The sequence below is a fragment of the Chlamydotis macqueenii genome, chromosome 1, assembly GCF_036417535.1.
Source record: "Chlamydotis macqueenii isolate bChlMac1 chromosome 1, bChlMac1.mat, whole genome shotgun sequence".
Classification (NCBI taxonomy): domain Eukaryota; kingdom Metazoa; phylum Chordata; class Aves; order Otidiformes; family Otididae; genus Chlamydotis; species Chlamydotis macqueenii.
Window position 1 is genome coordinate 79274666 of NC_141556.1, and position 22907 is coordinate 79297572.

At 39.0% G+C, this 22907-nt stretch overlaps 1 long non-coding RNA gene across 1 annotated transcript; it reads left to right on the plus strand.

Moving 5' to 3' along the window:
• Window positions 1-1055: 1055 nt before the first annotated feature.
• Window positions 1056-19102, plus strand: LOC147602154 (uncharacterized). Its single transcript, XR_015260003.1, has 4 exons — window positions 1056-1453; window positions 3561-3595; window positions 5261-5408; window positions 17176-19102. It is a non-coding gene; the product is annotated as an uncharacterized LOC147602154 (long non-coding RNA).
• Window positions 19103-22907: the final 3805 nt, after the last annotated feature.

A 22907-nucleotide genomic window follows, 5' to 3' on the forward strand; every position in this document is an offset into this window, starting at 1 on the left:
CCAGCCCCGGGCGGGCCTGGGAAAGAAGGGGTTAAAGCGGGCGGCCCTTCTGGCGCGGCGGCGCGGAGAGGGAGCGCAGGCCGTGCCTCTTTCCCCCTTTCTCCTTCGCCTCCTTAATTAATCATACGCCGCTTCATCATTTAAATATGGAAAGGGCGAGAGCCGTTCGCAATAATTAATGAGCCTGCGGGCTGTCCTGTGGCGTTTCGAGGCGAGCGGCGTCGGCCCGCGGGAAGCCAGCGCGGCCCCTCCTTGCTGATGTGAAACGGGGGCGCGCAAAGGCTCCTCCTCATCTGCGCGCCAGCGAAATAAATAAATAAAGGCTTTTGTTTGCCGGGCCGCTCGCACATGACTGTTTCGACTCAGGCGCTCCGCGTTATTTGTACTGTACGGTGCCTAGAGAGAACAAGCGAGGGTGGGGGGTAAAAGAAGGGGGGTGGGCGGTGAGGGGCGAAGTCCCCGAGGCTGCGCTACCTGCTGCCGGCCGGGCGCGCGCAGCCGCTACTTCCCGCCGGACCGGGCTGCTGGGCCAAGGTGTGGGGGCGGGGGTGTGACTCTTAGCAAGGAAAAAAAAAACCCCACAAATAACCCCCTACCCAAGCTAGGAGATACCCATGTAGCAGCGGCGAACAATAAACTTCGTCCCTCGCCCGGCACCCGCCCTGCGGCAGGCGGCCTGGCCCGCCGCCAGCGCCTTCCCCCGATAAGACGGGGGCAGGAGGCGGCGGGCGGCGCGGACACAACATGGCCGATGGTCGCTCTGCGCTCCCCGGCTCCCCCATCTCCAGCACCCAGCCGGAGGGAACGGCTCGGAGGATTCAAGCGGCAGCATCTCTCTCTCTCTTTATTTATTTATTTGTAACCCCCCTCCTCCTTTTTTTTCTTAATCTTTTTCTGCCGGTATGTCAACTACCGTTCAATGCAGTGTACGACTAGGTAAAAAAAACCAAACAGTAACGGGCAACTAGTTTAATTAGTCTGTTGCTTTCTCTCTCTCTCTCTCTTTTTCTTTTTTCTTTTTTTTCTTAAAGAGCCTTTATAAATGAGGAGCAGCCCAAGGTGGGAGGAGGAAGCGAGGAGCGGAAGGGACAGGGACAGGGACAGGGACAGGGAATGAAGGGTGAGGGATAACAAAGAGTCAGGTGCAGGGCTGTCTGCGCGCCCTCGCCCATAGACCGGTTTGGTTGTTGGTGGTGTTTGGTTTTTTTTTTTTTTTCAAACGCTCCTGTAGCAATTCAGTAAGAAAATGGGAAAGCTGTGGAAGCACAAGCCAGGTTTCTACCGGCAGCCGCGGGCTTTTGAGAGGAGCGTGTGCGCGGTGTCAGAAAGAGCCCGTTTCCCGTAGTGATGGAGAAGAAGGTGCCATCCAGGTCTGCGGGACAGCAGTACGCAGAGATACGCCTGGCTTGGGTTTTCCCCGCTCCAAAATAGCCTGCTGCTTCACGGGGTGAAGGTAAAAAAAAAAAAAATCCCTCTATACGCGTTTTTGCGTGTTTGCCATGTTAGGTGAGAGCGTGGCTTTGATGCCCTGATGTAGTCGCAAAGCGAAACAAACCGGGGCAAAGGCGGGGATTTCAGCTACAGCGAGGGGGGGCTGGGGGGGGGGGGGGGGGGGGGAAGAAAAAAAAAAAGATCAGGATATGATAAACACCACTGAAAAATGGCAGGAGAATAATGTTTACTTTTGAATATATGGCCTGGTGCCAGGTTGGCGCTGGTTTTTAGGTTAGCAGAGGTTGGAGGAAGGGCCAGACTGAGGCGTGGCTAGCTGCTGTCAAGGAAAGAAAAAAAAAAGGCTGCAAATTGCTGTTCTCAGCTTTTTTTTCTCTCTCTCCTCTCCCCCCCCCCCCCCCCCCCCGCCCTCCCCCGAAAAAAGGCAGTGCTTTCTCTTAAGGCTATTAAAAATGATGCAGAATTTTAACCATCTGCTGTACCGGGTTCTCTTCGCTGGTGCTGCAAAGCTGTATTTTCGCAAAGGGAAGAAATTGCTAAGCTTTCCAAATAGAAAATTGTTTTTTAAGCATTTAAATATTTCAGGAAATAGTGTCCTTAAAGAAATATTCTTTTTAATTGCAAATTGAGAAATGAGTATTGATAGAATTTAGATGGTTTTGGCCTGTTGCGATGGGATTTTTGCTAAAAGGGACGCAGGTGCACTGCTACAGCACGGTGTACCGCTGCTTTAGAAATGTTGTGTGAGCAGTGTAAGACTCAAGAAATGGACAGTGATAGAAGTTGATAATTTTTGTAGTCTTGTGATTTTTTTTTTTCCAGGGCTTGCTATGGAAGTGCCGGAGATGTAGCTGAATGCAGCAAAGTCATTTCTTGCCAGCTGCATACATACATATGAGAGTAAAATTATTTAATGAGTAGCATGGAGACTGGCAAAGGAATTGTGTCACTGATAACGGCCTCCTGAACTGTAGTAATATTTCCAGTGCACAAAGGAAGAATATTTCTAAATAATAATAATAATAGATGAGAAAAATGCTTTTGAAGTGGTGAAGCTTAAAGAAGAAAATAGGAGGAATCTTTAATGTGGTAGTCTTCTCATAAATTAGATTAACTGTTTAAGTGCCACAAACAGCAAATTAAGTATTTCAGATATTAATAAATCAGAATATAATGTTTGTCTGGAGTAAGAGCTAAGAAAATTGGACGTTATTGGCTCATAATTCATCTATGTATATAAGATCAATTAGCAAGTTATTGGAAAAAAAGATCGGAGTGAATTATTTGAGGCACACAGTTCCTTTGAAATTCCAGTTTGGGTTTTCTCTTTTAAGATCTGTCGATACTAGATTGTTACCTAGAGCCACCGGTTATTATTTGTAACTGAGAGGGCTGTATTTCCTTTAAATGATACATCTACAATCTACAAATGGATGTTAAAAGAAAGGCATTTACGCTCTGAAGCCAATGTAGAGGCCCAGTTAAACCTCTTCATTCGATTTTAATAAATTAAAAAAGACTATATTGTAGATTTCTTGTAGATTAAGTAAATTTTCTTATTTTGAAAGCCAGAGGTTGGGGGCTGTATTTTGTCACCTGTTGCCTACCACAGAAAGAAAAAGACGGAAAAAAAGATTTACTGATCGTGCAAGCTTTTGCACGGAACTTACTGTTTGTCATTTCATTACTGTTCGGTAGAGAAGATAGCCTCTTTTTTGCCCCTCCGTCTTCAGGTGCCACATAAAATTGTACAATATGTTTGCTTCAGATAGTGCCAGAGAGGCATAATGAGGTGTTTAGTCACAGTTTGGATGTGGTATTGGTAAAAAACAGTGCAGGAACTGTGGGCTGGATTTTCAAGGGAATAGTCCTTTGTAATCCAGGGCTGCCTGAATCCCAAACTGGTATCCAGGCTAGACAGACATGCAAAATTCTCTGTTCGCTTTTTGTTAGGCTGTTACCTGCTGAACATTTTCCTTTTCTTGCAAGGTCTTCAGTATGGCTGGAGATTTTGCTGTTGCGGTTTGTTGTTTTGGCTTGGTTTTTTTTTTTTTTTTTTTTTTTTCTTCTGTTAACCGTTGGATTTCTCTTTGCTCCCCTTCTTGCAGAGCACCGTTGTAAATACGAGTGCAAGCAGTCTGGAGTAAGTGTGCTTTTCTGACATAGAATATGTGGATGGGAGGGCTTTGCGGGGTGACTGTTACAGATCACTAAAATACTAATGTGCTAACATTTCCCCCCACTACGTATTTGGATTTAAAAGTCAGTGCAGTCTATCGGAGCACTCCAGTATGGTGAAAGGTACACCTATCACCTAATATTGTGCAGTTTAGAGAAAAAATATTTCTGCATGAATAAACATATCTATTTGCAAATACTATAGGGTTGATATTATTCTGCAAGTTAGTTGTATTTTATTGTATGTGCAAAATACAGCACGTGTACTTTATCTAACCCTGCATTACGCAGGCTTTGAGATTTCAAAATTGTATATTGGAAACCTATTAGGATGTAGAACAATATGAAACTGTGAACACTTCTGCTAATAGTGAAAGTGTATAACTGGTTTGTAAGACTGTTTTTCTGTCGGTATGGAATTGTACATGAATAAATACATAGTAGGTGCTAGGATTACAAAATTATTTTGGATTTGGCATTATTTAACATAATACCTGTAATATATGTTGTAATCCCCTAACACACATGTCTATATAACCTTAACATTTTTATTTTATTATAAATTTGCTCTTTCAGCAAACATATGAGCACGAAGCTGTGGATTCAGGTTACATATTTAGTTCCAAATTTAAATAAACAAGCAGCTTATTTTAATATTAATTTCACAGTCCTAATAGTAGCTGAACAATAATATCTTTCTTTGTACAGTTTGCAAAAAAATGAGCTTAAGTTGCTGAACCTTAAATACTGTATTTTTGCTTTGTTGTTGAATGTTGGAGCTGGTTATTTGAAAATAAGTGAGTGTTTTTTGAGATACTGGAAAAAGTTGGGTTTATTACTTTGTATTCATATCCAATATTCTCTTGTTAAATAGAATATGAAATGTAGTATAATTACAATGTCATTTAAATAATGAATTAAAGCCAGCAGGTGATACAATATGCAAACCAGTGTATCGCAACAAGCAATTTCCATATAGTTCTATGTACTGCCAAATTATGGATAAAATAAATTGTATTAAATCAATAAGAATAAAGACATGTTGGGTGATACTCCCTATGCAGTATCATTATTAACTGTGCTAAAGACACTGTGATCCAAATCATCTGATAGCCTGGGTGAGGTTATGAGTGATACTTCAGCAGGGAGATTTTACTAAAATACTTTTTAAAATTGTTTCTTTATTTTAAATAAAGTCAGAGTTAAACAGATCTGACTGAGTTTCAAATCCATAGCACTCCACGGACTTAAGAGAGAACCTCTGGCACGTCTTTGTAAGGTTGAGTTGTGTTGGCATCTGTTACTGTTACAAAATACATAGGCTTGTCCGAAGATACTCTGAAAAGCCTCCGATTTGTGAATTATTCCAGTACCAGTAGAAAACGTGTTATATTAAATTCTAAAAAGAGATAGAGGGCTTGATTCTGCAGCCAATATAGAACACTTTTTAATAATGTTTCCCGTGATTTGAATAGAGAGCTAAATCAGGCCTACCAAATCTGTTTGAAATGAAACAGAAAATACAAATATATGTGTGCAAATATATTTCTAATCTGCCTAATTAAATCAGCAATGTGGTATCTGGCGTCCATTAAAAATGTGTTTGGTTTTTTTGTTTTTTTTTTCTCAGGGCCTAGCTTAGAAAGTATTTCACGATCAGTGGAAAAATATGAGGAAGAGGAGGGTGTGGCTGCTGCTTAGGGGATCTGCCCTTGCAAATGGGCACTAGATTGTGGAGATGTGGTCCTTCATCATGACAGAATGAAGACTTCTTTTAGGTAAACCAAAAATATTTACTTTTTAATCAGCAATCAAGTAAGCATGTAATCCTATTATTTCTTAATGCATATTTCTGCAGGATGGTCAGTTCTCTTCTCTTGAGTTCTGTGGCTTTACCCACATCTTGTTTTACCCTGGATTTCTCAACTCTTTCACTAATCATGACAAAAACCACAAAAACTAGTTCCAACTTTATAGAGTAATGAGGAAAGTGATTTGATGTTTTGTTTATTCTGAATATCCAACAAGGGACTGCTCCTGTAGACTCTAGAATGTATCTGTACCCACTTCTTAATTTTTATTTCCATGCCATATGCTGCAGCATTAGCCCCTGATCTGGCACATACATACACAGATATTTCTTTATATTATGACAGCAATTACAGGACCACAAAAGGTTGGAAAGAAACTTTAATAATATATTCAGGTAAAAATTCTTGTGGGGTGATATTTTGACAGTATTTCTAGTAAAGCTATATATTATATATAAGTTTAAGACATAGTCCACACTTGTTACAAGGGCTATTTGCTAATATGCTTATTTACAATCTTAATTCTGAATAATTGATGTTAAAGCTGCTTTTTCCTCTGCTGCTGCAAATGTTGCTGCTGCAACTGTGTTTTGAAAATGTGGGACACTTACTGACACCATGAGTGAAGATGGAGCTGAAGAAACTTCTTCAGTAGTATAATCACTCACAGGTGTGGTTACAGAATCTGCTTGCTCATCTCCTGTCTTATATTTGAGCTCATCATCTCTTAATTGCGTATCCTTGTTTTCCTTTGAAGAGCTGCAGTGTGTGGGTTGTGGTGAGGTATTATCACAGTCTGGGTGAATTGTTAGCCACAAGACTGAAGGCTAAGTGTAGCAAACCACCGTACGAGTGGCAATATCCCAGCATCTGACACACGTCTTGGAATCTCTTATAATTATTAAATGGTTTTTGCAAATAATGATGTGTGGATGGGGAAAAAGATAAAAAAATAAACACATTTGTATAGTAAAACAATATCTTGTAATTTAGGTTCTCACTAATTCTTTGCAGGGAGGGGAAGAGCAGGTGGCAAAGTAAGCATACATGTTTTTAAGTATTTTTTTGTGAAGTTTGAGCGATCAGGCACACTCACTAGCCTAGAGAATGAATGATTTTGCTATAGTTAAAGTGAACTTGTCTATTTTTTTGCCATTGCTTTTGGCCGTAGGAAACATTTAAAAGTAGAAATTACTGCATTGGATCAGATCCACAGTCTAATTAAGGCTAAGCCTACCCTGACAGTTCTTACAAAGGGTTGACTGGTAAGAGAACGGAGGGTGAAGACGACCAACATTTGATCCTTTTGGAATACTCTGTCCTTGTCAGAAAGTGGGCCAGCTAGATCCCTTGGCCAATGCCTTTATCATGGCTTTGCGCAAAGGTCTTTATGGTCTTTCCAGCAAACGATCCCATTGAACACTCTATTTTTGTAGGCTGTGAATAGAACCGTATTCTTTCAGAATCCCACTGATGTCCCTTAATGATGGACTGTGGCGCTGATTTTCACATGCTCAGCCTGCACTTTGTAAAATAACGTATTCCCATAGTTTGAATTTACTGCTTATTTAATTTAACTGAATAATCTCCTGTTCAAGACTGGAAGTCAGACTACAATTCCTGTCTTTCAAAGTATCTATCTCTGTTGTGTTCCCTGTTACTCATGTGCTCACTAACATAAATCGTTTAATCACTTTGTCTTTGTATATGGCGGTCTTTTTGTAAGTCAAATCATTTTGGTCACCTGCCCTTGCACTCCTGTTACTTCTCTAGTTTTAATGAGGTAAAGTAAAAAGAACTGTAGATAGCATTCTCCATTGAGGTATTTGCCTGGCAGGTGTGTATTAGAAGGGTAATGTTTTCATTACAGTATTCCGTGCTTTTTTTTGTGCGTATTCTAGAACTTGGCTTATTTGACATTGCTGCATATACGTGAAAGCTTTCGTCATTTTATTATGATGGCGCCCAGGTCTTTTCCCTTTACTGAAAATGTTGCAATATAATTTCCTTAGCAATTATAAAAAAAATACTTACCGTGTTTCACGTTCACTCAACTTTGTTAAACACTTTAGCAACCCAAATACGGTTCCCTCATCAGTTTTGCCACTGTTTTACAGCTGGTCTTTTCTGACCACTAACTGAAGTTAAAAGCTGATGCCAGCATGGCATCTGCATGCAACAACTATTAACTTTTTTCTTTTTAAAATGTGTTTTTATTCCTACGTTTTACTTTTGGCTACTTAGCTCATTTTTAATCATGACTCCAACTTTCAGTCATGATTACTCTGTTTTCTTTATGGTCTTTGAGTCACGTTGTCAAAGCCCTTTTGAAAGGCCAAATAAATAATAATTTCTTCTGCGGATGCACTCCAAATTAAAAAAGACATATTTTTCATTATGTTAGCAGTGTTGTTTTTCCCTCCATTATGTAACCTCTGCTTAGGCATTAAAATTATAATCTTTTAAAGTAGCCTTCCAGACGGCTTACTAAATGCTAGAATTTGTTGGAATGTAATCTGGATCATCATTTGTGGCTATTTTTAAAGAGCGCTACCCTTTCATTCTTGATAGGAGACTGCATATTTTGTTGGAAACCCAGCCTCCAACCTTGAGCTGCTTCAGAATTCCTGCATGTGTATCTAGTCCTCAGAATGGCTTGCCTTTTAATTTATCCAGTTATTTCAGCACTTTCTGGTTTGGTATCTGCTGCTCTTTCACCCTTTACTTACAGAATAACTGATTGATGAGATTTGCTGTCTAGAGGGACCAGAGGAGACAATTTGATCACTTCAGTATCATAGATTCTTCTACCTGCATTAAGCCTGATAACTTCTTTTTAAGCTAAAATGGACCTTTGGGTCTGTCTGTGTTTCTGCGCATCAGGAGATAAAGAGGTGTATCCAGGAGTATGACGTAGGGTCAATATTGCTGCACTCTACAAAAAAAAAAAAAAGACTGTGCAAGAATTTTGTGTCACAAAGTCATGCTTCCTCTGCTTTCCTGTTCAAGAGAAGGGACATCTTATTCTATAACTTTCTTTTTACTTCCCGTTGTGGAGGGAGAGTGCTGTTGGCTTGTGTGAAGGTGAAAGAGAACTGGAAACTGAAAGACTAGGAAGTATAATCTTGATTTTTCTGCTGGAAGAAGTAGTGGGTATACAGCTTTTTTTTTTTTTTTTCTATACCCCAGATCAGGAGTCAAGCTAACAAGAAATGCTAATATGGTCATACAGGGTGAGAAAGGATGAGTTTACTTTTGCATTACTAAATACTTCAAGGTCATAATCAGCCGTTGTTTTTTCTGCAGTGCTTTTCTTCCTCTTTATTCACTCCCTTTGTTTCCCAGTACTATTTTAGACTTGCCAGACAATTGTTTTGCCGTCTTCCTGCTTCTAATGTATGTCAATAAATTGTCCTTATGTCTTTGATTCAGTCCTTATGCTCCTAATCTCCATTTAAACATATTACTTTCTAAGTATATTCTTTGTTCTGTGTTTTTGGAAAAGGAACCTCTTTGCCGCAACCTATTACAAAGCTTTTCTTAGTACTCAGATTGCCCTTGTCCACCTACTTCTGTGTCTAGAGATTTTGTTACCCCCTTTTTTTTTTTTTTCTGATGGATAGGCTATGCTTGCATAATCTTTCATGCATAAAAGCAGAGTGTACCCATTGAAGTCAATGGGAAGATTTGATACACAACATGACGATATGGTACTGTGTTTCCAGGTAGCTTATTTTAAATAGCTACTGTACATTTTTGGTTTTTCCCTAAGTGCTTGTTTTGCTCTGGACAAGTTTTTCTAAACTTGTTGTCTGTGAAGGCTTTCTGACTCCACTGTTCTTTCTTTGACTTCTGGTATACAATAAAAAGCCCAATACTTTTTTTTTTTTTAATATTAGATTTTGGGGAACGGCAATCACTGGAAACAGTATTATTAGATTTGATCCAGGCACAGAAGTGGACAGGTGAGAAAGCATAGAAGAGAGTTTGTACCAGGTGCCAATCTTTCACTCACCTGAGCAGGAATACTGCCCATCATGATGCAAACACATGGTTTGGAAATTTCTTCTTTATGCTTGGCCATGTTGGAATCTGTTGTGAGCCATCTGGGCTTAAACCCTGTGCTCCCCAGTGGGACGTGTATGCCAAGAAGGCTTCCTCCTTTTGGTTTTCCTGATGACACTAAGTTTCCATCTCTTCCCGCTGGGGTGAGGAAAGCTCAGAAACCATAGGAGCAAGGAACAGCAGTGGTGGGTGAAGAAGGAAGTGACTCTTTTTGCAAACAGAACATAATAAGGCAAAGGTAATGTTATTTTTATTGGATTCTTTATTTCTTTCATCTGTTTAGATCCTTTTAAAAACACTTGAAATGCATGGGTTCCTACTATGAAGAAGCCCACAAACAAGGAAAGTGACTTCTCGAATGTCCTGAAGAGAAGTTCAAAGAATCTTCCTTCCTGGTCCTGCCTGATGCTTGGGGATGCAGGGCTAGCAGAAGAGATGGGAAGGGGCAGAGTGTACCAGTGTGCGTGCACGCTGGGTATAATGAGACCTCAGTTTGCCACACTTTATGCATTAATTCATGTTGCTAGAGTCTGGAAAGCTGCATATATTGTTGTGGATTCAAAACCAGCTATTTTGGACAAAGTATCTGAGAATTGAAGGACACCCTCTCATCCTTCATGCCATATAATCCATGCAGCTAACTCCTGTACTGTGCTGCTCTGGGACCTTGGTTTTTGGAGTCTGGCACTCCTAGTCCTCCTGTCAAAGTTGATGGCATGACAGGTGATACAGTGCTGATTTCAACTGCATTTAGCCCCTGTGGGGTTTGTCTGTGGTGCTGAGCTCCCTGTGCCAAAGACTTCGATCAACTTGGACCCCCTGCCTCGCCTTATTCCTATTATTTCCTTCTGGAACCTCTAGCAATGTTCAGCTTCATCAGAAGTGCTTCTGCCTGAGGGTAGAGAGGGGAAAATACTTTAGTCTAGACCACTCCCTTCCACATGCTCTTTTTCTCCCATCCTGGCGAAGTAACTGATGGTAACATCTGCATGCCAGTGAGCCGTCTCCTCACCACAGACAAGGAAACCAAGGCACAAAGCAAAAGTTGGGATCATCCGTCAGGGCAGTGGATTAGAGGCGAGAGTGGAAAGGAGACAATCCAGCATGCTGTCTAATTGGCCATGTTGCCTCCCGTATGTTACCAATGCAGCATTAATTTAGACATTTCAAGAGATGCTTCTGTTAATATATTTCATATTAATAATGGTGTCCTAGGATATAATTAAAAAGTAGATAACAGAAAGCTTAACAGCCAAAATAAGTGCTTATTTAGCCTGACTATGCCTAGCTATCAGCATACGTGAATTCCCCCAGGCAGCATATTCTCACTTATTTCCCTTGGTTTGCAAGTGAACCATCCTGGAGTTAGCCGTTGTCTACGGCAACAGGCAACTTTTCTGCCTATCCACATACTACAGGATATTTTAAGATTCACATTTACAATAGCTACAAAAGATTACACTTTTTAAGAACCATTTTAAGACCCAAGCACTTTTACAAATCAACTCTGAACTCTTCAAAAGGAGATATATAAAAAAAAAAAATGTATTGAGGTGGTAGTTTTCACTTAAAATATTTTTATAACTTTAAAAATAAGTTCGAAACAGCTGGGTAGCTGTGGAGAAATTAACCTGGTTTTGCAAGGAAGACCACATGAAGTTTATACGTACTTTTGCTCTGGAATTAATGCGCCATTGAGCCTTGGCAGCTTAAGGTGTCTCTGTTTTGAAGGGGGGGCAAGGGGGAAGTCAAATGATTTAGTGACTGAAGAGAGTTGCCACTTGCTGAGCTCCATCCCTAGGGATATGACCTTTTTAATCCTCTTTAGTTAATGTATTGGTGATCTTTACTTAGGCAGAGTAAACAGTGCTGTTCGGAACAAAGGGGAGGTCATGCTTCCTGCATTACACTCTGACCCCGGGGTCGCGGCCTTTGTTCACTTCTCAATGGGAATTGCTCTCAGAGGGCCACCACAAAATGGAGAACTAATTTAGGCACGTGCTGGCAGAGAATGGCAGAGTATCAGGTTTGCCTCACCCGAACCTCCGAGCGTGCAGCAGTCATGGCGAGAGGAAAAGTCAAACTATTTCAAAGAGGACGTATTAGCTCTTTACTTACCAGTGGCTGTGGTGCTTAATCCCTTGTTGAACTAAATATATTGCTTGGGTCTTCCCCCCAGTCCTGCCAGTAATTCAGTTTCTCTGTTTCCAGCCTTTAAGCTCTTTTTTTTTTTTTTTTTCCCCTCCCACTAGACTGTTCCAAGTGAAGAAGAAGCATTAGACTAGTGAAAATTAGAGAATTTTTCTCTTAAAAGAAGAGGGAAACCACATGGCAGTTGCGCCATTAAACTTGGGCCTCTGAGGTGTCAAAATAAGCATTGTTTCTCAGCCTGTAAGGAAATGTGGTGCTGTGTCTCAGCAGATTGTATTCATCACCTTTCTCATAACATTTTCTTTGCGTTGCACCAAGTAATACACACCCACACTCGCACATAGAGCCCTGTGAAGCCCAGAATGGTAAGCCTTGGGGTACTAAGCCAAAGTGAACTAGGACTTCCTCGTGTTTATCGCTAATTTATGCAAAAATGCAGATTTTTTTTTTTTTTTTTTTTTTTGCCTCAAAAGTAACTGGTGGCAGAATGTGATGCATCTCATTTTTAGATGCTGTGACCAGGGAGCATATATAAACATGGTAGCTGAGATAAATTGTCTGGGAGACTCGCTTATAGAAAACCATCACCTTTCACTGAAAGATGTTTATTATTTTTCATCTCTATTCATACAATTCTTCTTTGTTCAGTAGTAAAGTCTGAAATGCAACAATAGATTGTAAATTGAACCGTAAACACATATCTTCAGTTAAAATACTGCTTTTCCACATTTCTTCCTTCTATCAAAAAAAAAAAAAGCAAAAAAAAAAAGCCCTTAATTGCTGATGACAGCCAAGTTGTATAAAACACAGCAGGGTTAAAACGGAGCACAAGGGATGTGTGTGTATTCGGGGGAGCTTATGATGTTGCCATCACAAAAATAAGTAATACAAGATAGTAAGCTTCAAGGCTTCGGTGGCTGTCGACATGAATAGGATCAAGGTAAAAATGTGTATGACAGTAAATTTTAGCTCTCGGACTTGGGCAGTTCTGGGTTTACTGTTTTGGTGGTTTTTTTTTTTTTTTTTTTTTTTTTGGCCCCACGTTTTATTCCACTGTAAATCCCTGGAAGGCTCTACCATACTGGCATAATAGAGTGCAGGGTGGGTTCACCTGATGTTGTCGCTGGCTTAGGATAGAATCCTGCAAACACTAGCTGCCGTGCTCTTTACAGTTGTGTTTCGCTTGACGCCTTTTAGGTTGCTCTAGTAATAAGCAGCAAGCCATCCAAGAGATGCTTCTTGGTCTATGTCTTCTGTACAGTTGTGGGCACCTCTTGTGTTCGGTCCACCCTTGTTGAGTGGGAGGCTTAATTGTGCTGGAAGTGGCTCCGTCCTGCTCTGGGGCTGGGAGGAGTGCTTGGGCAGGAGATCCCCAGCCCCTCCACCTTGCCCAGAGCATCCTTCTTCCGTGGCTTTTTCAAGGCGTGGGGCAGGGCTGGACAGAGAGCCTGGGGTAGTGCTGCTGCGTTTGCTACACAGATTTGCCTTCTGTACCAAATTCTTCTCTCTGCAGAAGAGAGCATGCCACTCTTTCTAACTATTGCAGATTTCCAAGCTTTTATTTTTTCCCCTCCTTCAGATTATGTGCTGTAATACAGATTTGCCCAATATAGCTGTAACTTTATTTTGCGTAAGACAGCTAAATTTTCTCTTGGTTTCTCTCTTTTTTCCCCCCTCTTTCCTCATTTTAATTTGTTTTCTTTGCATTCCAGTCATTTAAAGTAAAATGTTACATCTTTCCCTCATTTTTCTTGAAGTTGTATTTTTTAAATAAACACTTCTAATAAACTACTCTTAGATTTAAAAGTGCATTCTGTAATACAGCAAAATAAGCTCTTTAAACAAAAGTGGCCACACAACTTCATGTTTCTATCATGCCTTTTTAATGAAAAGTTGCATTCAATGCTGAGCCAAACGTGAACAGCAGAGAGTTAGTACGTGAGCAGCAAGTGACAGTGACTACAGCGATACTGAAACCAGCCCTCTGTGTCCTTTTTTCGTTATTTGAAATTCCCAAAGTCCACTAGCTTTAGATTTTAATGGAAGCCAGAGGGGAAAGGTATATTTACTATACCCATTATCCAATAAAAATAATATTGTCAGGTTAGCATATATATATATTCCTCACTTGTGTTAATTAGTTGTAATTAATATGTTTACTAATGAAAATACAAGGTCCATCCTTTCACTGTGTGTTCTTCAGTACTAGTATTGCTTTTCTGTTATCTACAGGATTTTAAAAACAACAGAGTGTCAAGCCAATGTGAGTTGCATTTTTCTGTTTGGTTTTTGCCGTAAAGCATGATAGGTTTGTGCTTTGTTTGGAGGTAATGAGCTGTAGGAGAGTTTTAAAACATGGATAGCTGCTTAGAGTTTAAAAAAAAAAAAAAAGTAAGGAAAATGTTCATTCGGTATTCAAATTTTAAAATATCTATTTTTCCTCAAAAATATACTGGAACCTTACAATAACTACAGTAAGTGCCTGCTTGAAAGGACAACTAATTTTTTTTCAATGTGTGTTAAATATTTCAACATGCAATATGATAATCTAAGATATCCTATTTGAAGTACCTCTTCTGAAGGCTTCTTACTGAGTGGAGCCTGTTGCAGATTTTTTTTCTTTGAATGTTCCTGACTTAAAACTCTCAGGATTTTTTTTTTTCTTTTGTTTTACTGTTTAAAAAAAAAAAAAAAAAAAAAAAGCTTTATCCCTGGCAAAGTTTGTATTAATAAAATGGGAGAGAATAGTCTATTTTACTGTGTGAACTTGATTCCTCACCATTACTATTCCTGGCAGTGATTTCTCCAGCCAGTGTACCTGGTAAAGCTCAGTTGTAGTTAAGACTTTTCTCATTTCCTAGACAAAGATGTTACTGAAATTAGAAATATTAACTCCTGTATTATTTTTCTAAACTTCCTTTATCAAAATTGTTTCCAAATGTGACCCCTGCAGCGAAAACTAAGTAAGAACCATTCATATTTAACAGCCTTCTCTGTTAAGCAACTGTTGTACACCTGTCTATTCTGCTTTTAATAAATAAGCCGTTTCTATTACCCTGTTGATTTCCTTGATCCTTTGGGCAATGATTTGCAATGTATCAGTTTATCTAAGGAGAGAAGAAAATTTAAAAATAGTCTTGTAGAACATGAGTTTTGTCAGGCTTCAGATGTATTATGGAAATTACTTGAGTTTATCCTTTCCTTTTTGAAGATAAATATTTTTCTGAAGACCAGACTGCTGGATGTATATTTAGGCCCAGTGTAACTCAGCAAAATTCATTTGAAGTAAATGCTTATTTGCCCTGTTTGTCTTCTAGTAAAATATCTTCTTCTGCCTCTTTCCATTGAATACTTGAATCAAAATACATATATTAAAGTTTCAAAATGCTATATGGATACAGATAGCTGCATATCATACATTTATGTGTGTGTGGGTTTTAAATTAATATTAGGGTGAGCAGAAAATACAGCACTGACTTCAGTTGCACCTGTAAAAATAAAAATGCCACTTCTCTGTGAAACTGCATTGCTATGTTTTTCTGCGGTACAAGGATACCATCCCTGTGTTTTCCACTGGCACTAACCGCTTTGGAAAGAAAAATGCACGACAGCCTCAAAATGGCGTTCTCCGTTAGGGAAAGGCAGAGAGGAAAGCTGGAATAACATAGTAGTTCCGGCACAAAATGGCCTTTTCCGATAGATGTCCAGTAAATTTCTGAGGCTGATTAAGGTTTTGGCGATTCGATGGCCAGTAAAAGCTGAGCAATAATAACAGTAAATCTGATGTTCCTATAAAAATCTTCCCCTATACGTATGGGATAGCCACTTGCTATACGAGCATGTATGCGAGTACGGTATTAAAGCAAAATTGTGTTTTGCAAGTCCCCAGAATGAATCTTCCGTATCTGTTCTACTTGCCCCTCTGTGCTGAAAACTCAGAGCACTGCTAGCTGAGTGCTGGAACATTTTGGTCGGTGAGTGCAGTGCTTTATTGGACGAAATCCCTGCAGTCTCCCTGATGTTTCAGGTCGAGTACAGCAACGAGGTCTGACATTTAGGTAGTCACAGAGCAGTTAGTTAGTTGTACGTGTGCTTTGAATGTAGTGATGAGTTGTTACGATAATGTTGAAGGGAAAAAATTACTGCTGATGTAGTACTGTTATGATCAACTTCTTTTGTGTAGTTTTTACTCTATATTTTAAATATATTAACATTTTTAAATGACGTGTTTATTTCTATAACTACAAAATTTAATCCCGAACCACGTCTTCTATGATTTTCCTGTTATAATTTAAATGTAAACCTTTGTTAGTAATCTTTAGGCTGAATTATTAAAATATTGTGATTTCTGTTGAGCTGTATTATGTAAACTGAATATTAATTTACAGTCTTATTCTAATAGCATTCATACATAACTGGGCTGTTGTAGCATGAGACCACAAATGCATACATACGCATAAATATCTAATGTATAGGTCTGCCATACTGCACACAGCACACACGTACGTGTGTGGGCACACGTATGCAGAAGAGATGAAGTCTCTGATTTTGTTAAAATGATTGTTGGGGGAAGGGGGAATTGTTTAATTTTCTTACAAATAAATGATGGAAGTAATATGGGCTTTAGATGACAACTCTGATTTTGGTATTTGGCTTCAAAAGTTTTTGAAAAGCAGATGTATTTCTAATTGAGTCAGGGAGAGTTCTCTATTTTGAACGAAGTCTCACTGTCCTGTTGCCAGGAGACAAAAAGTCTCTGTCTTTTTTTTTTTTTTTTCTCCCCACAATTTTCTTATTAAGTTACTTGTTTGCACTAGAAAAAAAACACTCTGCAGTTTTCTTGAAATTTTTGGTGGACCAAGAAAAATTAATTGCATTACATTTCTGTTGATAACATTTTCTGGGAATATAAATTTAAGAGTTGACCTTTTAATATTTCAGTGCTTTTATCATCCATCTAAAATCTCCAGGAAAACACACTTATGCCCTAGGAAAAAATGGTTAAATTTGAAACTTGAAATTTCCATGGATTAGTCACTGATATCCCCTGGGAATTTTCAGTATTCTGAAAAGGAAGTGTTTTTAAACAACTGAAAACCATAGTTCACTGAATAAGTCTGGAAGCAGCTTTCCACAATTCTCCCCTTTTTTTTTTTTTAATTTTTTTTGCGTGATGCCAGTGTTACCATTCATACTGTACTTTATTAGTGTAGATAGCATAGTAAAAACTCCATTGAATGTTGTCCTTATAAGAGTATGTGTATTGGCTTTGTCAGGTTGTAATAAACTTTATCAAAATAACCTTTATTAAATTATGGCATACGTTTAATCTGCATGGATGCTGATTCATCTTTTAAAAAGCAAAATGGGAAATGATAAAAAAAAAAAAAGATTTTTTGCCATGAACTTCTGGTTTGCTGGCAACACCGAAATGACCCTCTCTTTTTAAAAACCGTTTTACATGCCATGTAATGTAAGGGTAATATAATGTAAAGGTCTCTCCTTCCTCTATGAACAGAAACAGTTCTTTCAGAGCACGATGCTCCGAGTTGAGGCCTTGCTGCTGCGTCTGCTTTGGAGCCCCAGAGCTGTCACTCCACCACCGCAGCTGCTGGTAGTGGAGCGAGTTTGAACTTCTGCTGATGCACGCTACCTAATGCTGTGTCTCTTTGCGGTCTGTATTGGGAGTGGGGCAGTCGTCCCTTCAAAGCTGCGAACGTCCTTTCTGTGTACTGAGTCGTTTTTGTCAAACGTTGAAATGCGTGTGTGTAGATCATGAAATGCTTACGTGTATCTCTCTGGGAACACATCTTTCTGGACAAAGGAAATACAGAATCACATGCGTGTGACACTTTGTTTACTAAAAGTGAAAAGTAGCAGAATACTGTTAAAGCTGAGTATGTAAATTTAGGCATCCCTTCAGAACGTGATTTAGTAATGCAAGTGTGACAGCTTTAGCCAGAATAGCATGACAGACAGGAAGAAAAAACCCAAATGATTCCCAGGAAGGCACTTCATGGAACACAAATTCTAGGAAGTACTCAGTTGAAGATGGTGTTATTTTTTTCACAGCTATAATTTATACCTGCATCTGATATCAAGAATGTAAAGCCTGTATTATCTGTCCAGATAGATGCATGAATACTTGCAGTAAGTTCATTATTCCTTTGCCGTTACAGTGTATGATAATAACAACAGTGCGTCAATATCGTTCATGTTAGGAATTTGTTTTTTCAAGAAGAGGGACTTAAATTTACCAGTGCAAATATACTCTGTTACAGTGTGAAAATCCAGTAATATTTTAGCTAGACAGATCAATCTCCAATGCACCTTATATACCGTATATTTCAGTTTTAATGGGCTAAACAGAAATACTAACCTGAACTGTAAAACTGAAGTTGGCTATATAAAATAGATGCAATACTAATATTCAGCCCATAAACAGATCATGTCCCTATGAATTCTGTATCTGCAACCATTTTGGATTAAGTATCTCTGTGTGTACTGAATAATTGCAACTGTGCTATGAGTGTGTTGCCATAATGGACATCTCTTTTTATTTCCTTGCAATTTATGTAAATTTTTCATCCCTACTAACATTTCACTACCAAAAAAACCAGTAAGGAATTTCAGTTGTATGTCATTCTTGTTCCCATTACAATTCACTTTATTCAGGGTTGCAGCACTCTATTGTAATTTAAAAATAGAAACTCCTTAATATCACAGAACTTGCTCACTGGACAACTCTTGACGAGTTCAAAAAGCCTTTAAGTAATTTACAGTATGAAGGTGTCTTAATCCCCTTTTAGACCTAAGAAATTTTCAATTTCCATTACAGATTTTATAATGTACATTTGCTTATTGTTTGCAGCTTATTGCAGCTCTAAAAATTAACTTTTTTTTTTTTTTTTACAATGTGTTATTTGCCTTTCTTTTTCTTCTTTTTTTCCTTTTTTTTTTTTTTTTTTTAATTCTCTCACTTTTTCTTTTTATCTCCAGTAGCTATTTCTGCAGGACATCCACTTTTAAGCAGACTTGAACATTTTAAATAAACAGAGGGCCGTGTTTTAAAATCCCATAGCTTGTTTTAACTCCGTGCTCCCGGTGATCCCAGCAGGACAGTATTGCCAGGACGGAGTGTATTTACAGCAGGAGAGCTAGAAACGGCCGGTCGCTGCTGAAGGTAGAGGAACACCGGTGGCTGAAAATCTCCACGCGTGTCAGCTTCGCGTGTGAAGGGCAGCGTTTCCCCGGGCGAGGGCCGCCCCCCTGCCCCAGGCCGAGGGCGAGGTGCTGCCGAGGCGGGGAGCTGCGGCTGTCGCTGGGGTCATTGCCGAACGGCTGTGACCGTCCTGGCCCTTCAGCCAGAGCTGATGGTTGCTGCTGCTGCAGCCAGGGACTGAAAAAGGTGCCGGCTCGAGTAGGGAGGGCTGAGGCCGGCGGGGCAGCCGGTAGGAGCGGGGCCGGGGCTGGGGCCGCGGCCGGGGCGGCGACACCTGTGTCGGGTCGGGCGGCGGGCCGCGCCGGGCCGGGCCGGGCTAGGCCGGGACAGGCCAGGCCAGGAGGGGAGCGGGGTGGGGTGGGGTGGGGTGGCAGGAGAGGGCAAGGGACTGTGATCCCGAGCGTGGAGCTGCATTGCCTGCTCTCAGCACGAAAAAGAAATCCTAGTCTGTCAAGAGCTGACAGTGCCAGGGGAAGCTTGCTGTATTGCAAAGTTTAGTTCCATTTTCAGTAAAATTTTACAGCCGGGGAGCTTGCTGCTTATCTGGCCATAAAACCAAGCAGGGCGATGCCATTGCTTAGGTTCCAGCTTGCACCCCTTTCACAAAGACGTATTTGCAGTTCAGGTGGCCTCCAGGAGCTTTGTCGTGTGTGCGTAATAAATCAGCAGAAGCCAGTAAATAAAATCTTGTCTCAGGCTTTGGTTTGCTGCTGAGGATGTAAGTTTTCATCAGCAAGCATGGTATGTAAGCAAAATATTAATACCATCAGTTTCAAGCTTACAGCTCTGTACACTAATAAAAGAAAAAAAAATAGTTGCAAGATAAACAAAATTGTGTCGGTAACACCCTTAAAAAAACTGCTAATGCAATGCACTGTTTAATACCTCTTTTCTTAAAAAAAAAAAAAAAAAGGAAAACAAAACACTTGTCCTCCTGCCAGGGTTTCATTTGTGTTGATACCACTTTAATGCCAAGTTTGCTATAAAACATTACTGTTAAAATACAGTATACTGAAGGAAGTGTTTTTGCAAAGTGCTTCATTATGTTTTGAAGGGAAGAATGTGGAAAAATATCCTCGTTTAGCTTGCCTTTACAGTTCAGAATCACTTGCTTCAAAATTGTCTGTATTTTGTAGTTAAATGTTTTTCCCCCATAATTTAATACACCGCTGATCCATTGCAATTAATGCAAGTTATTCAACAGTAGAATAGAACTTTCCCAAGTAACCTGTACAATGTGTAATTACTGTCCTTTATATGAAGTGCACACCAGCTGTAATCCCACAGAGCACTTTCAGTCCCTTTAGGGAACAATGGACGAAACTGTTTTGCTTTTATGTATTTTTTTTTATTATTATTATTTTTTAATCCCTGGAGAGTGTCTTTTAAAAGAAAAGCTCTCAAAATATTAAGTAAAGCTATTCTTGGTAATGTTTTTTATAACATGTGCTGGCATTATGTTAATGATACGATTAAAAAGATATAAAAATATGAATTTACACTTTTCTGAATAGCTTAATCCTAAAAAAGGAATATGTTTGTTTGGATTATTTTCTAATTGTGTACCTGATCATTTTTTATTAAACATTTCTGGAGATTGTTAGATTAGAAATCATCTCATATTGAAAATGAGCTATATTATTTAGAAAGAAAAAAAATCACATCTCTGTTTAGAACTGACGTTAGTGGTTATGTCTATATCACATAAAACTGAGAGGACAGAACAAGAGATACCACTCTGAGTTAAAATATAATTTGAATTAGCGTATAGCTGGAGTATCTATAATGAGTTTCCAATAGACAGAACTTGTGATAAGGGGAAAGAGAGAGGTTATAAAATTATGTAATAGTATGAATTGTGGTGTGAAAATACTGGCTTATTACTATTTACACAATTTGAATTTACTCAGGCATGATGAATCTTAAAATAATTCCTCCACTTCCCTTTTGGAATTCCACTTTTAAGTGAAGCTTACAAGTTGGACTTAATTGTTTTCCTCTTTCCTGAATCCTTATTTTTTAGTATTGCGGCAACCTAAAGTTAGGTGGCTTTCAATCTTATTTTACAACTATGGTGACAGATATAATGCATTTATATATCTCCTTGAAGAAGGATAGCTTTCAGTAAATGAGTCTGAGCCATAATTGTGTAAAGGCGATGCACTTTTAACCCTCCAAATGCACCAGAATTATCCCAGTTATGAGACAGGCAGAATCAGAGATGAAACTCAGCTGTTTTCACATTTATACAAAAAGTGAGAAAGGAAGGGACAGGTATGGACAGTAAAGAACAAGGAGATCTATATTTTTATATAGAAAGTACAAAAGTAAATAAGGAGATAAAAATAGTGTCTGAGAAAAAAGGGTGAAAGTCATTCAGAAAACCTATTAAATGCAAGGAAAACACTTATCAGCTCAGCTGTTCATATACTTGAGTCTGATCCTTCCCTAAAAAACAGGTCTGTCTTTTATATTACATTGTCATTAAAAGTTGTTGAATGCACTATCGCATATAATCTCTTTTTTTCCTGTGTAGGGTTAACATTCTCATCGGTGCATGTTCTGTTAAAAGAAACACTATCATGGATGTCATGCCATTATTTTTAAACAAAAATGATAAGGGTTTTAGCTGGACATTATGGCTGGCTGCTGCTAAGTCTGTTATGCAAAAATTTTGCTTGCTTGTGCTTTTTAACCACCCAGTATTTATGCATACGCATCCTCTGCATCCACAGTCCGTATGCAATAGATACCAAAGTTATTAGAAGAGGGCAGAATTACTAGGTGTCATTTTACCGAAATAAAAATTTGTGGGAAAGTTACTGTTTAAATATCTTCTCAGCTATGTCCTGGTAATCTCTAGTATGCTTTTACTATAATTCCCTAAAATTAAATATTAAAAACATTTTGTGGTTTCACACCATTAAAAAAAAAAAACTGGTAAGAGTAAACCATAAAACATATATTTGGCTTACAAAAGAAATGTTTATTCTCCTCAGAATGCCACTGGTTGAGCATTTTCTTGAGATTTGAGGCCGGATAAAAATGCCTAACAGAGGTTCCTTAAATGTGCCAGCGCAGCAGTCGTTCAAGATGTGGCACAGCCAGCCAGTTCCGAGAAACCCACATGTGCCCCCCTATACTTCCTAGACTTGGCTAATATTGGGCATTTTAATAGAGCAAATGGTATTAAAGTCAGGCCTGAAAGCAATAAGATGGGTTTTCATATACCTGGGGATGTATAGGTAGAAAGTATTTTCCATCAGATACAGTATATGCTGTTCTCAGAGGTGCTTGCTTTTACCAGTCTTACCAGTTAGGCAGAGTACGTACAGCTCTTGGAATGGCTGCGTTACAAGCTACAATATATTGTAAATAGCATTAAGTCTTTGCCGCTGTCATTAGTGCAGCTGATCATTTAAATACTGCGTTTTTAAAAATCATGTGAGTTTATGTAAGAGGGAGATGCATGTTGGAAAAAAAAAATCTATGACTGCAAAGACCTCTGCTCTGTTTTGCAGGATAGTGCATTTTTAAGCAGAAGGTTGGAGAGGAGCCTCTTTGGATGGAATCTGAGAGTTGCAAGGGATAGAAACTTAGATCTACTGGTTTTCTTTTTCCATTGCATTTTTTTCTATCACCTCATGATCAATATTTAGAGGGATAAAATATCAATTAATATCTTTTTTTTTTCCTGAGGAATATTTTACTAAGTCTTACAAACACATGGTATTGACTTTTCTGATTAATTAAAACTGCCTAGCTGTTTTAAAAGTACGTCAGGAAAGGAATGATAGCATAAGAAAATTAAATATTAAATGAGAGGGACAACTATGACTTTCCTTAAGTAACCATGTAATCCCTTTTTTCTTGTGGCAACATATTTTCCACACAGAAGACTCTCAAGGTTGAATCCTGTACAGTCTCTTTCTTTTTTTTTTTTTTCCCCTCCTCATGTAGAGCAAATCAAATGCTTGACAACGTTTTTTGTTAGGAGAGCACGTAAAATAAAAATTTGAATATACCAA